The 12330-nt window shown below is 49.9% G+C and overlaps 1 protein-coding gene across 1 annotated transcript in view; it reads left to right on the top strand.

The window, feature by feature from the left end:
* The window catches only part of LOC142596567 (microtubule-associated serine/threonine-protein kinase 4-like), a 166428-nt gene that overhangs the window by 111974 nt on the left and 42124 nt on the right, over nucleotides 1–12330 (top strand).

Below are 12330 nucleotides of genomic sequence, written 5' to 3'. Positions count from 1 at the left end.
ATATTCGTGCTTTATTTTCCAAATCAGGTTTAAACTGCAGTGGAAGCTGTAGGCAGGCAAACATGGAAATAACTCATGTTTTTATTGCATTTCCAGATACATGCAGATGTGTTTTTATCTTTATGCTCTCTGACTGGGAGGAGGGGAGGGAATAGTCTAAAATTAATGACAAAATTTGCACTTTAGACTTTATTTCACACGTTGCATTAATTTTACATTTTATAAACCAAGTTGTCATGTGTTACAATCTAGCTGATACTTATGTAAATAACTTTATCTGTTTGAATGTGTCCATTTATCTTCCAGAAATTATCTGTAGAAGCGTATGTTTGTAAACTGATCCATTCCCACTCACTCTCTAAGACTGTTGGTCATCTTAGTTTCTTGTTTTGATATTGACTTGTCAGGCTTTTTTCTTTTTTTTTTTTTAATACCCTTACTTACTGAAATCAATCTTACTGTCAATATCTGCAGGAGAACTTTTGTTGGATAAGATTCCTGTGCTAACATAGATAGTCTCCTTGTATTCAACTGTAAAAGCCATGTTACAGAATCCAAACTATATAGCGTGCATAGACTTTTATTCCAGTTTCTATGGAATCTACATTCTACTTGAAATTCTACTTTAAAATCTTGCCCCCTCATTTTAGTTCCTTTCTTCTTCGTTGTAGGTTGTCTTTCCTTCCCAACAACCATGGGAGGCTTCAGTGTAACTTAGATGCCCAAAATGATTTTGCGCGTCAGTTCGCGCGGTCAGGACGCGCGGGGAAGGCCGAGTGTCCCCCCCTCCAAGTTCCAAAGGGGAACCCAGGCAGTGGTCATCGCCCTCCCAGGAGAACACCTGGCAGCCATGGTCACCACCCGCCCGAAAGCCGCCGCCAAGAGGAATGCGGCGACCCAGACGGAGCTCCCGCACAGACACGCGGCCGTCCAGGTCACTGGCTGCAGGGAGTGCCTGGGCCTGTCGCTTGTGCCAGACGGCAGCGGGGACGGCAAATGTCTTCGGTGCGAGCAGGTGGATGATCTGCTCAGCCTGGTGGCAGAGCTGAAGGAGGAGGTGGAAAGGCTGAGGAGCATCAGGGAGTGCGAGCAGGAGATAGACTGGTGGAGCCGCACCCTGCCCTCCCTGGGGCCAGGGCAGCAGGCGGAGGCCCCACAAGGAGCGGAGGATCCCCTGCCCTCTTGCCAGCAAGCAGAAGGAGGGGATCCAGGAGACGGGGGGGAATGGAAACAGGTCCCTGCCCGGGGAGGCAGGCGAATCCCCTCCCGGCCTCCCTCACCTTCCCAGCTGCCCCTACACAACAGATACGGGGCTCTGGAGGTTGAGGGCCAGGCAAGCGGGGAGGGAGGTGAAGGGGAAGGTCCAGCCAGGGGGTTGCCGAGGGTCAGTCAGTCACCCCCACGGATTACGACTGCCCCTGTTAAGAAAAAAAGGAGGGTGATTGTGGTGGGGGATTCCCTCCTGCGGGGAACTGAGGGCCCGATCTGCCGCCCGGACCCATCCCACAGGGAAGTCTGCTGCCTCCCTGGGGCCCGGGTTAGGGACATTACGAGGAAACTGCCTGACCTCGTGAGGCCCTCCGATTATTACCCACTGCTGGTTATACAGGTGGGCAGTGACGAGATTGCAGAGAGAAGTCCTAGGCCAATGAAGAGGGACTTCAGGGCACTGGGGCGATTGCTCGCAGGATCGGGAGCACAGGTTGTGTTTTCCTCTATCCCGTCAGTGGCAGCAAGGAACACTGAAAGGAATGGGAAAACTCACCTGATTAACAGGTGGCTCAGAGGCTGGTGCCATCGCTGGAATTTTGGGTTCTTCGATCACAGGGAGGTCTACACGGCACCGGGCCTGCTGGCGGCTGATGGAGATCGGCTGTCTCCAAGGGGGAAAAGGATTCTCGCCCAAGAGTTGGCGGGACTCATTGAGAGGGCTTTAAACTAGGTTTGAAGGGGGAAGGGGATATAAACAGGCCCGCTAGTAAGGAGCCCAGGGGCGGCATGGCAACATTGGGGGCAAAATCGACAGCCCAGCTTAAGTGCATGTACAGCAATGCACGTAGCATGGGCAACAAACAGGAGGAGCTGGAGGCCCTTGTGCAGCAGGATGGCTATGACATAGTCGCCATCACGGAAACGTGGTGGGACGACTCTCATGACTGGAGTGCTGCACTGGAGGGCTATAAGCTCTTCAGAAGGGATAGGCAGGGTAGGAAAGGCGGTGGGGTGGCTCTGTATGTTAGGGAGTGTTTCGACTGCATAGAGCTTGACAGTGGTGATGACAAGGTGGAATGCTTATGGGTAAGGATGAGGGGGAAGGCTGGAAAGGCTGATGTCCTGTTGGGAGTCTGCTATAGACCACCCAACCAGGATGTAGAGGTAGATGAGGCATTCTATAAGCGGCTGGCAGAAGTGTCGCAATCGCTAGCCCTTGTTCTCGTGGGGGACTTCAACTTGCCAGACATCTGCTGGAAATACCACACAGCAGAGAGGCAGCAGTCTTGGAAGTTCCTAGAGCATGTGGGGGATAACTTTCTAATGCAGCTGGTAAGCGAGCCTACCAGGGGAGGTGCCCCGCTTGACCTGCTGTTTACCAACAGAGAAGGGCTTGTGGGAAATGTCGAGGTCGGAGGCCGTCTCGGGCTTAGCGACCACGACATGATAAAGTTCTCAATTTTGGGTGATGCTAAGCGGAGGGGCACCAAAACTATTACCATGGACTTCCGGAGGGCAGACTTTGCCCTCTTCAGGACCCTGGTTGGGAAAGTCCCTTGGGAGGCGGTCCTGAAGGGCAAAGGGGTCCAGGAAGGCTGGGCCCTCTTCAAGAAGGAAGTCTTAAGGGCGCAGGAGCGGGCTGTCCCCGTGTGTCGTAAGACCAACCGGAGGGGAAATCGACCGGCCTGGCTGAATAGGGAGCTTTTGCGGGGACTCAGGGAAAAAAGGAGAGTCTACCGCCTTTGGCAGAAGGGGCGGGCAGCTCAGGAGGAGTACAGGGATCTTGTTAGGTCCTGCAGGGAGGAAATTAGAAAGGCAAAAGCCCAGCTAGAACTCAATCTGGCCAGTGCTGTAAAAGACAATAAAAAATGCTTTTATAAGTACATCAGCAATAAAAGGAGAGCCAAGGAGGATCTCCATTCTTTGCTGGATGTGGGGGGGAACATTGTCACCGAGGACAAGGAAAAGGCTGAAGTACTTAACGCCTTCTTTGCCTCTGTGTTCAACAGCCAGACCGGTCATCCCCAGGGTACTCAGGCCCTTGAGCAAGAGGATAGGGATAGGGACCAGAATGGAGCCCTCATAGTCCAGGAGGAAGCAGTTAATGACCTGCTATGCCACCTGGACGCTCACAAGTCTATGGGGCCGGATGGGATCCACCCGAGAGTACTGAGGGAGCTGGCAGAGGAGCTTGCCAAGCCACTTTCCATCATCTATCAACAGTCCTGGTTAACAGGGGAGGTCCCTGATGACTGGAGGCTTGCCAATGTGACGCCCATCTACAAGAAGGGCCGGAAGGAGGACCCGGGGAACTACAGGCCTGTCAGCCTGACCTCGGTGCCGGGGAAGATTATGGAGAGGTTCATCTTGAGCGAACTCCACAGGCAAGTACAGGTCAACCAGGGGATCAAGCCCAGCCAGCATGGGTTCACAAAAGGCAGGTCCTGCTTGACCAACCTGATCTCCTTCTATGACCTGGTGACCCGCCTGGTAGATGATGGAAAGGCTGTGGATGTCATCTACCTCGACTTTAGCAAAGCTTTTGACACCGTCTCGCATAATATCCTCCTCGGGAAGCTGGCAGCTCACGGCTTAGACAGGCATACTCTTCGCTGGGTAAAGAACTGGTTGGGTGGCCGAGCCCACAGAGTAGTGATAAATGGTGTTAAGTCCAGTTGGCAGCCGGTCACGAGCGGTGTTCCCCAGGGCTCTGTTTTAGGGCCAGTCTTGTTCAATATCTTTATCAATGATCTGGATGAGGGGATCGAGTGCACCCTCAGTAAGTTTGCAGACGACACCAAATTGGGTGGGAGTGTCGATCTGCTGGAGGGTAGGATGGCCCTGCAGAGGGACCTGGACAGACTGGATCGATGGGCCGTGGCCAACTGTATGAGGTTCAACAAGGCCAAGTGCCTTGTTTGTCGTGGTTTAGTCCCAGCCAGCAACTCAGTACCACGCAGCCGCTCGCTCACTCCCCCTACCCCGATGGGATGGGGGAGAGAATCGGAGGAGTAAGAGTGAGAAACACTCCTGGGTTGAGATAAGAATAGTTTAATAATTAAAATAAAATAAAGTAAAATAATAATAACAACAATATAATAATAATAACAGTAATAATAATATACAAAGCAAGTGATGCACAATGCAATTGCTCACCACCCGACAACCGATACCCAGACAGTTCCCGAGCAGCGGTCGCTGCTCCCCGGCTAACCCCCCCCAGTTTATATACTGAGCATGACGTCATATGGTATGGAATAGCCCTTTGGTCAGTTTGGATCAACTATTCTGGCTGTGCCCCCTCCCAGTTTCTTGTGCGCCTGGCAGAGCATGGGAAGCTGAAAAAGTCCTTGACTAGCATAAGCAGTACTCAGCAACAACTAAAAACATCAGCATGTTATCAACATTCTTCTCCTACTAAATCCAAAACACAGCACTATGCCTGCTGCTAGGAAGAAAATTAACTCTATCCCAGCCGAAACCAGGACAGTATCCACCCCTTATTCTATACCATCTAAGTCATGCACAGGCCCTCCCCTTTCCAATGTGTTCCAATTAATCACCACCACTTTCCCTATCTTGATATACACACAGATATCATTCCCTTCGTCTATGGCCCATCCCTCTAAAATGTCCATTGAGTTCATTTAGTCCATGACTTTGGGTTCCATCTGTCATCACAGTCTTTCAGAGCAGGAGAGGTGGTGTGCAGTGTTGGACTGTTGCATGCTGAAGTCAGTTCTCATTCCAAAATGGTTTCATCAAAGTTCATTTTCATTAAGCTGGGCAATTCTTACTGCAATACCATTGATGTGGCATATAGCAATCATAATATACAGTATTATATACTTAATATTAACCTACTATATTATTATATTAACATGCAGTTAAGAGATAACATATAGTTAAGAGATAACATACAGTATTATAAAGCAATTAATATTATACAATTCAGTTCATTAGCTATTTTCACCCAAAATTAAATTCCCTTGAGGTACACATTGGGCTTCCCCATCCTTTCGCATCACCCACCAAGTGCACCCAGGTCCTTGAGCAAAAGCAATCCCACGAATGGGTTTGCCTTTGCCACAGGGGGAAGTAACCCAGACTGTCTTCCCCAGCATATTTTTCATGTGCACTACAGGAACTTTATCTCCTTCTACAGTACGTAAAAGTTTTGATTGGGCAGGGCCAGCTCGATTGGCAGATCCCCTGGTGTTGACTAACCAGGTGGCTTTCGCTAAATGCGTATCCCAATGTTTAAACGTCCCACCACCCATTGCTCTCAGGGTAGTCTTTAACAATCCATTGTATCGCTCAATCTTCCCGGAGGCTGGTGCATGGTAAGGGATGTGATACACCCACTCAATGCCGTGCTCTTTGGCCCAGGTGTCTATGAGGTTGTTTCGGAAATGAGTCCCGTTGTCTGACTCAATTCTTTCTGGGGTGCCATGTCGCCACAGGACTTGCTTTTCAAGGCCCAGGATGGTGTTCCGGGCGGTGGCATGGGGCACGGGATATGTTTCCAGCCATCCAGTGGTTGCTTCCACCATGGTGAGCACATAGCGCTTGCCTTGGCGGGTCTGTGGGAGCGTGATGTAATCAATCTGCCAGGCCTCCCCATATTTATATTTCAGCCATCGTTCACTATACCCAAGGGGCTTGAACTGCTTGGCTTGCTTGATTGCAGCGCATGTTTCACACTCATGAATAACCTGTGCAATACTGTCCATAGTTAAGTCCACCCCTCGATCACGAGCCCATTTATACGTTGCATCCCTTCCTTGATGGCCTGAGGCGTCATGGGCCCACCGAGCTATAAATAATTCACCCTTATGTTGCCAGTCCAAATCCACCTGAGCCACTTCAATCTTAGCAGCCTGATCTACTTGCTGGTTGTTTTGATGTTCTTCAGTGGCCCGACTCTTAGGTACATGAGCATCTACATGACGAACTTTTACAACCAGGTTCTCTACCCGGGCAGCAATATCTTGCCACAATGCGGCAGCCCAGATTGGTTTGCCTCTGCGCTGCCAGTTGCTCTGCTTCCATTGCTGCAGCCACCCCCACAGGGCATTTGCCACCATCCATGAGTCAGTATAGAGATAAAGGACTGGCCACTTTTCTCTTTCAGCAATATCTAAAGCCAGCTGAATGGCTTTCACCTCTGCAAACTGACTCGACTCCCCTTCTCCTTCAGCAGTTTCTGCCACTTGTCGTATAGGACTCCATACAGCAGCTTTCCACCTCCGATGCTTTCCCACAAGACGACAGGACCCATCAGTGAACAGGGCATATTGCTTTTCATTTTCTGGCAATTTATTATACAGTGGGGCCTCTTCAGCACGTGTCACCTCCTCCTCTGGTGATATTCTAAGGTTTTTTCCTTCTGGCCAGTCCATGATCACTTCCAAGATTCCTGGGCGACTGGGGTTTCCTATTCGAGCCCGTTGTGTGATCAATGCAACCCACTTACTCCATGTAGCATCAGTTGCATGATGTGTAGAGGGGACCCTCCCTTTGAACATCCAGCCCAACACCGGCAGTCGGGGTGCCAGCAGGAGCTGTGCTTCAGTACCAACCACTTCTGAAGCAGCTCGAACCCCTTCATATGCTGCCAGTATCTCTTTCTCAGTTGGAGTATAGCGGGCTTCGGATCCTCTGTATCCCCGACTCCAAAACCCTAGGGGTCGACCTCGAGTCTCCCCTGGTGCTTTCTGCCAGAGGCTCCAGGTAGGGCCATTCTCCCCGGCTGCAGTGTAGAGCACATTTTTAATATCCTGCCCTGCCCGGACTGGCCCAAGGGCTACTGCATGAACTATCTCACGTTTAATTTGTTCAAAGGCTTGTTGTTGCTCAGGGCCCCATTTGAATTCGTTCTTCTTCCGGGTCACTTGATAGAGAGGGCTTACAATCTGGCTGTAATTTGGAATATGCATTCTCCAAAACCCCACAACGCCTAAGAAAGCTTGTGTTTCCTTTTTGCTAGTTGGTGGGGACATAGCTGTTATTTTGTTGATCACATCCATTGGGATCTGACGACGTCCATCTTGCCATTTTATTCCTAAAAACTGGATCTCCTGTGCAGGCCCCTTGACCTTACTCTGTTTTATGGCAAAACCAGCCTTCAGAAGGATTTGGACTATTTTCTTTCCCTTCTCAAAAACGTCTTCTGCTGTGTTGCCCCACACAATGATGTCATCAATGTACTGCAGATGTTCTGGAGCTTCACCCTGTTCCAGTGCTGTCTGGATCAGTCCATGGCAAATGGTGGGGCTGTGCTTCCACCCCTGGGGCAGTCGGTTCCAGGTGTACTGAACACCCCTCCAGGTAAAAGCAAACTGGGGTCTGCACTCTGCTGCCAAAGGGATGGAGAAAAATGCATTAGCAATATCAATTGTGGCATACCACTTAGCTGCCTTTGACTCCAGTTCATATTGAAGTTCTAGCATGTCTGGCACGGCAGCACTCAGCGGCGGTGTAACTTCGTTCAGGCCACGATAGTCCACAGTTAGTCTCCACTCCCCATTAGACTTTCGCACTGGCCATATGGGACTGTTAAAGGGTGAGCGAGTCTTGCTGATCACTCCCTGGCTCTCCAGTCGACGAATCAGGTTATGGATGGGAATCAGGGAGTCTCGGTTGGTGCGATATTGCCGCCTGTGCACAGTTGTGGTAGCAATTGGCACCTGTTGTTCCTCAACCTTCAGCAACCCTACAATCGAAGGGTCCTCTGAGAGACCGGGCAAGGTGGACAACTGCTTAATTTCCTCTGTCTCCAAAGCAGCTATACCAAAAGCCCACCGGTACCCTTTTGGGTCCTTGAAATACCCTCTCCTGAGGTAGTCTATGCCAAGGATGCACGGAGCATCTGGGCCAGTCACAATGGGGTGCTTTTGCCACTCATTCCCAGTTAGGCTCACTTCAGCTTCCAGTACAGTTAGCTGTTGGGATCCCCCTGTCACTCCAGAAATACAAATGGGTTCTGCCCCTCTATAGTTTGATGGCATTAGCGTGCACTGTGCACCAGTGTCCACTAGAGCCTTCTACTCCTGTGGGTCTGACGTTCCAGGCCATCGAATCCACACAGTCCAGTAAACCCGGTTGTCCCTTTCCTCCACGTGGCTGGAGGCAGGGCCCCTCTAACACTGGTCACAGTATTCGCTGTTCACTTCCTGTAAATGTGAATCAAAAGTCCCCTGATCAAGGTCGGAAGTAAAATTAGCCCTCTTACTCTGTCTTGGGAACTGCTCACTGGAAACTGGAGCTGCAATCTTCCTGGGAGAACCGCCTTTCCTAATAGTTTTTCCTTGCAACTCACGCACCCGTGCCTCTAAGGTTGAGGTGGGTTTTCCATCCCACTTTCTCATGTCCTCTCCATAATCACGCAGGTAAAACCACAGGGTGCCCCGTGGTGTGTATCCTCTATATCCTCTCTCTTGAGCATAGGGACGTTGACTCCTAATGGCTGAGACACTGGTCCGTGCAGGTGGGGAGTAGGACAGATCCTCTCTGAGTTGTTGGAACTCTTGGCATATTTTTTCAGACAGTTTTTCCACAGCCGAGACACAGGCCCGTAGGGAGGAAGAGAGCTTTTCTTCGTAGTCCCGGAGTTGTCTAGCCACTTCATCCACCGTTGGTGCCTCGTCGTCTTTCCAGGCTAGTATTGCCAACGAGTTGGAATACGATGCTGGTGCGCTCCGTACCACCTTCCGCCACATGGATTGTGTGCACCTGACTTCATCTGGGTCTTTGGTTAACTGTTCATCATTCAGGTCACTGTAAATCACCTCCAGCACGCCTAATTCCCTCAGGTACTGGATACCCTTCTCTACGGTGGTCCATTTGCTTGGGCGGTATAAAACATCCTCCTTGAAGGGATACCTTTCCTTCACGCTTGACAGAAGTCGCCTCCAGAGGCTGAGCGGTTTTGCCCCTTTTCCAATTGCTTTGTCAATGCCCCCTTCCCTGGAAAGGGATCCCAGCTGCTTGGCTTCCCTACCCTCTAAATCCAGGCTACTGGCCCCGTTATCCCAGCATCGGAGCAGCCAGGTGATGATGTGCTCGCCTGGATGACGACCGAAATCTTTTCGCATATCTCGCAGCTCACTCAGGGATAGGGATCGGGTGGTCACCATCTCATTTATGGGTTCTTCCTCCTCTGGTTCTCGTGATGGCCCTGGTTCATCTTCATCCCTTACTAAACGAACTGATTTCCTTGTGTATTTTTTCTTCTGTATAGGGGCAACTGATACCGGCGCAGGTTGGTTCTCTGGTTTAGCCGCAGTGCCTGCCACTGGGGTTGGAGTGGCTGCAGTACCTGTGGTGGGTGTTGGAGTAGCCGCAGTGCCTGTGGTGGGTGTTGGAGTAGCTGCAGTGCTTGTGGCTGTGGTTGGAGTAGCCACAGTGCTCATGGCTGTGGTTGGAGTAGCCACAGTGCCTGTTGTTTTGTCATCAGATCCAGAGACCCTCTCTTTCCCTTGAGGGTACTGAATAGTGTTGAACAGGGCTCGATAGGCATGGGCCAGTCCCCAGCATGTTGCAATGAGTTGTGTCTCTTTGGAGTTGCCAGGGTGAGAACATACTTCTTCCAAATACTTTACTAGTTCTTCAGGATTCTGCACTTGTTCAGGGGTGAAGTTCCAAAACACTGGAGGTCCCCACTGCCCTAGGTACTTGCGCATACGATCCCACACACCCTGCCACTCATAACTCTCCAGCCTTGGGGCAGATCTCTGGATGATATTCTTAAATTGCTTACTAACCTTTGTCAAAACCAAAACAATATTCCCAAGAAGTATCAATAGAAGTATCTTAACTGCCCAGGGATGTTCAAAATACTGAAAACTTTCTGTAATGAGGGAGGAAGCATTATAGAATAAGGTAATGAAGGTGCCATTCTGTAGTTCCTCCACAACAGACGTCTCCGAGGGAAAGGTATAATTGCTAACTCTCTCCATGAGGTGGTACCCGAAGTACAGTAATGACTTGTGTATAAAACCCAGATACAAAACCATGCTCAAGGTCAGGATTTTGATAAGGAACCTCCCAATCAAAACATCCTTAATCACTACAGAGCATAGCGCAATGCACAGACCAACACCAAGCTTTAACATGCACAGCCAAGAAAAGAACATGGTACAGATCAGATGAACTAATATCATGACCGGCAACTGTTAACAGACTCCTTAATACACTCTAGTTAATCTGTTCTTATCTCAAACCCTTCGTGCCCCACGTTGGGCGCCAAAAAGGACTGTCGTGGTTTAGTCCCAGCCAGCAACTCAGTACCACGCAGCCGCTCGCTCACTCCCCCTACCCCGATGGGATGGGGGAGAGAATCGGAGGAGTAAGAGTGAGAAACACTCCTGGGTTGAGATAAGAATAGTTTAATAATTAAAATAAAATAAAGTAAAATAATAATAACAACAATATAATAATAATAACAGTAATAATAATATACAAAGCAAGTGATGCACAATGCAATTGCTCACCACCCGACAACCGATACCCAGACAGTTCCCGAGCAGCGGTCGCTGCTCCCCGGCTAACCCCCCCCAGTTTATATACTGAGCATGACGTCATATGGTATGGAATAGCCCTTTGGTCAGTTTGGATCAACTATTCTGGCTGTGCCCCCTCCCAGTTTCTTGTGCGCCTGGCAGAGCATGGGAAGCTGAAAAAGTCCTTGACTAGCATAAGCAGTACTCAGCAACAACTAAAAACATCAGCATGTTATCAACATTCTTCTCCTACTAAATCCAAAACACAGCACTATGCCTGCTGCTAGGAAGAAAATTAACTCTATCCCAGCCGAAACCAGGACAGTGGCCGAGCCCAGAGAGTAGTGATAAATGGTGTTAAGTCCAGTTGGCAGCCGGTCACGAGCGGTGTTCCCCAGGGCTCTGTTTTAGGGCCAGTCTTGTTCAATATCTTTATCAATGATCTGGATGAGGGGATCGAGTGCACCCTCAGTAAGTTTGCAGACGACACCAAACTGGGTGGGAGTGTCGATCTGCTGGAGGGTAGGATGGCCCTGCAGAGGGACCTGGACAGACTGGATCGATGGGCCGTGGCCAACTGTATGAGGTTCAACAAGGCCAAGTGCCGGGTCCTGCACTTCGGTCACAACAACCCCATGCAACGCTACAGGCTTGGGGAGGAGTGGCTGGAATGCTGCCTGGCCGAAAAGGACCTGGGGGTGTTAGTAGATAGCCGGCTGAACATGAGCCAGCAGTGTGCCCAGGTGGCCAAGAAGGCCAACAGCATCCTGGCTTGTATCAAGAATGCTGTGGCCAGCAGGAGCAGGGAGGTGATTGTCCCCCTGTACTCGGCGCTGGTGAGGCCGCACCTGGAATACTGTGTTCAGTTTTGGGCCCCTCACTACAAGAAAGACATTGAGGTGCTGGAGCGTGTTCAGAGGCGGGCAACGAAGCTGGTGAAGGGTCTGGAGAACAAGTCTTATGAGGAGCGGCTGAGGGAACTGGGGTTGTTCAGCCTGGAGAAGAGGAGGCTGAGGGGAGACCTTATCGCTCTCTACAACTACCTGAAAGGAGGTTGTAGTGAGGTGGGTGTTGGTCTCTTCTCCCAAGTAGCTAGCGATAGGACAAGAGGAAATGGGCTTAAGCTGCGCCAGGGGAGGTTTAGACTGGAAATTAGGAAAAATTTCTTTACGGAAAGGGTGGTCAGGCATTGGAACAGGCTGCCCAGAGGGGTGGTGGAGTCACCATCCCTGGAGGCGTTTAAAAAACGGGTAGATGTGGCACTTCGGGATATGGTTTAGTCTGGTCTACCCTTGATTAGTCTAGAGTGGGCTTGGTAGTGTAGGTTAATGGTTGGACTGGATGATCTTTAAGGTCTTTTCCAACCTAGATGATTCTATGATTCTATGATTCTATGATTCTATGATCATGGTTAAAAATAACCCTCCAGAAACAGGTTACATTTCATGCCTGTTTATTTCAGTACCTTTCTTTAAACTCTGAAATGCAAAGATTAATCTCATGTGTAGCTTCTGATCATTATTACTCCAATGATGATCATTTTGAAGGAAAAATCTAGATCATATATTTACAACAAAATCCTTAACAGTCTTCTGTATTTCCTGAGCTTCTAGCA

Source organism: Pelecanus crispus, chromosome W, assembly GCF_030463565.1.
Source record: "Pelecanus crispus isolate bPelCri1 chromosome W, bPelCri1.pri, whole genome shotgun sequence".
In the NCBI taxonomy this organism is placed as follows: domain Eukaryota; kingdom Metazoa; phylum Chordata; class Aves; order Pelecaniformes; family Pelecanidae; genus Pelecanus; species Pelecanus crispus.
The sequence above is the reverse complement of the archived record's forward strand: the minus strand, read 5'-3'. Positions and strand labels throughout refer to the sequence as shown.